The sequence below is a fragment of the Triticum dicoccoides genome, chromosome 5A, assembly GCF_002162155.2.
Source record: "Triticum dicoccoides isolate Atlit2015 ecotype Zavitan chromosome 5A, WEW_v2.0, whole genome shotgun sequence".
In the NCBI taxonomy this organism is placed as follows: domain Eukaryota; kingdom Viridiplantae; phylum Streptophyta; class Magnoliopsida; order Poales; family Poaceae; genus Triticum; species Triticum dicoccoides.
Genome location: NC_041388.1, coordinates 536,256,170 through 536,261,395, shown reverse-complemented (window position 1 = coordinate 536,261,395; position 5,226 = coordinate 536,256,170). Strand labels below are relative to the sequence as shown.

Genomic DNA, 5,226 nt, shown 5'->3' with positions numbered 1-5,226 from the left:
GACCAGGCCCTTGGGTGCGCCCCTAGGTTGTGTGGTCCCCACACTTACCGCCTTTTGTCCATTCCACCACCATAAATTCCTATAAATAGAGAAACCATCCGAGATATTTTTATAAGATTTTTTCGCCGCCGCAAGATTCTGTTCCGAGGAGATCCAATCTAGAGGCATGTCCCGCTACTCTCCCAGAGGCTTCTTCATCAACCTTGCCGCCTCCATGACCATGTGTGAGTAGTTTTCTTAGGACCTTAGGGTCCATACCAGTAGCTAGATGGCTCTCTCTTTCTCTTTGATCTTCAATACCAAATTCCCGTGAGTTGCCTCACATGATCGGGACCCATCTGATATAATTTGTGGATGTGTTTGTTGGGATACGATGAATAGTCACTTCAAGATCAGATTGTCCATTGAATACAATTGAATATTTTGAGGATTTCTTGTTGTATAATTAAATAGCTTTGCATGCTCTCCAATCTATCTTTTCTTTTTGACAAGTTCGATGGGTTTTCTTCATAGACTTGGTGCTTTGTAGTGGGTTCTAATCTTGGAGTGATCTATCTATATCCCAATAACAGAATGGAGAGAAGACTCCTATTGTATTTTGCAACTAAAAATAAAACAACAGTGTCTCGTTGTATTGCTTAATGTTTTCTTGTCTACATTATGTCATCATGCTTATTGCAATCCTCTATTTCTTGTAAACTTAATACTTTGATATGCATGCTGGATAGCTGTCTTGAGGTGGAATATTATTAGTAGATGTAATTTGATTAACGGTCTACTTATCATGAACATAATGCCTCTATTAGATTATAGGGTTAATTAGATAAATGCCACTCCAATTATGGCGATTCATAAAAATGCCATTGCAATTTCCAAACTTTGAAAAATGCCACTGCAAATTTTGCAATCTTTGAAGAACACCACTGCAGACTTCGAAAAATGCCACTGGAAATGGCATGAAATGTCATTTTTCAAAGTTTGGAAATTGCGGTGGCATTTCTCAGAATCGCCATAATTGGAGTGGCATTTATCAAATTAACCCTAGATTATACCATGAATGATCATAGTCAAAAATAGCCATGCTGGCATGGGCGTCCAACATCACCAATATGACGCAAGTGACAACATCATCTATGGTTTTCTTTCGACAGAAACTATACTCTACTAAATTCCAGTCACCATCTATATATGGTCATTAGGTATTCATGAGGGGCGAATTTCACGGCCATAATACCTCAGAGCCTGATGCATCCGTAATCGACACCATGCTTGAAGCTGCATCTACGGTCAGAACTGAAAACAAATTTCTTTCTAGCAGTCATATTTTTGGAGGGTAAAACAAATTTCTTTCTAGCAGTCATATTTTTGGAGGGTGTGGATAAACTGATCGATACAGCTCGACATATACCATATTACATTCAGGGTGTACGACGTTTCCTGTCATATTCTACTCTCGGCGACAGACACTGGAGCCAAATCGAAATGCTCCTCAAGCACCGACAGTACTTCAGGGAGTGAAGACACCATGAAGTCAGGCTTAACATCTTCAGGCAAAGATTCGTGGGGGCCGTATCGTCCAGTTTCGTCAAGCAGGCAAGTGAATGCTCCTGCTCTCTTTCCACAAACGATCTGCGCAAGGTTTTCAAAGGCAAGGCAAATGAATCAGTACACATGCACAAGCTATCGGAAAAGTTTAAGATTCACAAAACTGTCACAAAAACTGTCCTGAACTCCGGCTTATGTAAGTGCTAGAATTAAGGAGCATTTAGCAAAAGCAGCACAAGCACAATTCCTTTTGATTCATGGGTATGCTGGAAGTATGAAACTACTGTATAACTTACTGTGGAGCTTTCAAATTTTGAACTCGTAATATCTACACTAATTTAGGAATCCTGATAGTATGCCTTGATAACTCAAACCATGGCACAAAGCAAAGTGAACTGTATAGGAATCATTCATATGCTAAGCTACATAATGGGATGAAAAATGCTCACGTCATCCTTGAGGCTGTCACCAACCATGATCACCTCGGTCGGTGGAATGTCCCAAGTGGAGCAAATATGAAGCAATGGGGCAGGATCTGGCTTATAGGGGCGGAATTCTCTGCTTAATGCAGGCACAAATGTCATCTGCGTAAGTTTCAGATGTGTGAGATTAGCATATTGAAGATGATTGCAATATTACAGATCCTGGAAAGTTATTTCACTTCACCATACCAATATATGACTAGCAAAAAATCAAGTTGGTTGAGCATAAAGTAACACATGAATATTAAAAGACACATGTTATGCAGAGTTACAACATAACCTCGGAATTTGGCTATATCAACATTCAGCCTTTCTACATGACACAAGGATTGGGGAGATCGACATTAAGGTATGTTCAGAAAGGTGCAAGAAACTAGTTGCAGAACATTACCAAAATAAACACAGATTTGGGTTGAGTGTCCCAAGGTATATCACAGTAATATACATGGGCAAGCAATGGATATCATCCTAAAAGTATAACCACGAGATGAACAGAATGAGTTTAGTGCAGCAAACTTACACCAAACCTTTGGTGAAACAAATCAACTGCGGCCTTCACATTGCGGGTGATTAAACCCCTCCTGTGTAATACCAATGGTAGGAATCAGTAACAAAAACATAAATATCTCTAATCTAATAAAGTAACTACATACAGATGCCACTAATAATTGCAGTTATTTCTGTACCATTAGTCTGGCAGATTTTTACAATAACAAACAGAAGCTACACATGAACTCAATGGCACATGTCAAAAAAAGTAAGTAAACAACAAACTAGTAAGCTACATCCAAATCTGACGCGTAGCTCAAAAAAAAAAAAGCAACCGTGTCTGTTATATATACAAGTAAACAACAAACTAGTAAGGCACCTGCTGCTAGAGTGCTTCTTCCTGATCACGAGGACTGATGGCATTGAGAAATCAGTTGGAGATTCATAATTAGTGATCTAGTAATTCACAACCAAATTAAGAATAAAAATGCATGATTTTGTGACACGATATTTATGGCTCCAGAGAGTGGAAGTTCCCGCTCCAAGATGCATGGGAATTCCTTGGAATAACACGATTTCATCAAAAAGTTGATAGACAAGACGTACTGATCATTAGGAAGTAAGGTAATCCAGGATCAGAGCCACACGCGCGGATTTGCAATAGCATGGGTTTGCATATCAAATTTCGAGCCATTCAATCTATATAGCCTACAAAGCACTCTTCCTATCATCCGAAAACAACCTCTCTAACTTCCTGAAATGTTAGTCCGTACATTAATCGACAGACAGTTCACTATTCATACAGCAAAGCCCCAAATCATGGCATGAATCAACGTTTAAGCAACTGCATGGTAGTGGTACTACCAGGTGCAAATGGTATTACACTTGCCCCAAATCAATTCTGAAAACAAAGTACAATTGAGCACATAGTGAGCTGTACAACTAACTGAACTGAACCGAGCATCACACGCATGCAAACTGAGCTACATTTTGGGACAAACAATCCCCACCTGATCTGCCTCGCGTCGAGGAACCCGCAGAGCTCCGAGGCCCCTGCAAACCGCAAGCACCGTCACACGCCGATAAGGGAAACCAGAATCAGACGCAAGGGGGGCCGACCGGGAGGGGCTCACCGGGCATGATCTGGAGGCGGTCGAGGCCGTCGCGCTCGAACCGGGCGATGGCCTCGTAGGCGCGGCGCTGCTCGTCGGGGCCCCAGGCCTCGATGCAGTGGAGGATGTCGACGGCGCCGCGGCGTAGGCCGCCTCCCCGCCGAGCACCTCGCGGTACATGGCCGGGAAGTCGATGACGGGCACCGTCAGGGTCCCGTCCATGTCGAACACCACGCCACGCAGCGGGACCCTGCGGCGGGCGGCCGCCGCGGAGGAGGACATGGAGACGGCGGCGGGCGGCCGGGGGGCGAGGCGGCGGCGTGGGAGGAGGAGGAGGGGGCGGGGGCCGCCGGCGAGGAGGCGGTGCGCGGGGAGCAGGCGGGGGAGGAGCATGCGTGGCGCGGTCTCCGGCCGGCCGCGTCTGTCTGTGGCGTGCGCGCGCGCGTGCCGGCGGCTGGGCGTGTGGTGGGTGGGAGTGGGAGCCCGCGCGTGTGGCTCTGATCCTGGATTACGCGCCGCATTTTTCTCCAACGGGATTACGTCTTCCGGTACGGATCACGCACAACTATTGCAGGTATCTAACTGCTTTACGTCTTCCAGTATGGGTCACGGGTATAAGACTGGTTCTGCACAGGGGTTGAAAATATGTGTTTAAGCGCAAAGTGTGCATACCAATGAAAGTAACATCAAGATATTTTCACAGTACCATAGAATCATTAGGTTCTACACCAGCCAAGGCATTGATATTTTCAAAGCTAGGATTCTGCAATTCAATTCCGTTAGGTACATTCCTGATTCTATACAATTACAACATGTCATAATTACCTAGTGCACAAAGCATCAGAGAGATCAGAATGAAATATTATAACATGAGTGCAGTCGGGAATGTGTTCTTAAAAGCCGTTGCACCTGTACATTTTGGAGACATTTTGTTTAGGTGGCTTGCGCAAATTTCAATGAACAAACGAAGTCTGAGCACATGTTGGCCAATATTTATACATGTGTACTGGTCCATTACTCCAACAAACAATATCAGAATGGGTTTCCTTTTTAGACCAGTCATGCACAAAATCTCCCCCAAAGAGTAACAATTGCATGTTTTCTTTACAATTCATTATCGAGTTATTTCATGCGATAAAACTACTTGTAAAATGTATGATGCCATGATCTCAATAAAAATACACACTCTCCATCTATGATGGAAATTTGGTGTCTTGGTTCTCCAGCAGCACCAGTAGGTGGCAAAAGGTTGGCAACAACAGTAACCAAACCAACTACATCTATAAATTCAGAAAAATGCAAGAGTTTCAGAGTAGGACAGAGCAAACTGGTAAGGAAGTTGAATTTCACAAATTAAAATTAATGCAAACTAACCTGACATAATTAAGCACAATTGATCAAATATGTTTTTCAAGCTTGGAAAGCAGTAGCACATTAGAAGCAAATCATAGGAAAGCCCGATGGCCGAGGATTTATAAGAATCACGTTGGTTCTGCCGACAAAAGGTTATATAATGTGATATGCTGCTTTGTACTTTTCTTTTGCCTGTATTATCAAATGTCGTTCAATCTTGTACAATCTTGTACACCGCCCCCCCC

The 5,226-nt window shown here is 43.3% G+C and overlaps 1 pseudogene; it reads right to left on the bottom strand.

The window, feature by feature from the left end:
- Positions 1-1,282: 1,282 nt before the first annotated feature.
- On the bottom strand, positions 1,283-4,098 carry LOC119302594 (annotated as a pseudogene).
- Positions 4,099-5,226: the final 1,128 nt, after the last annotated feature.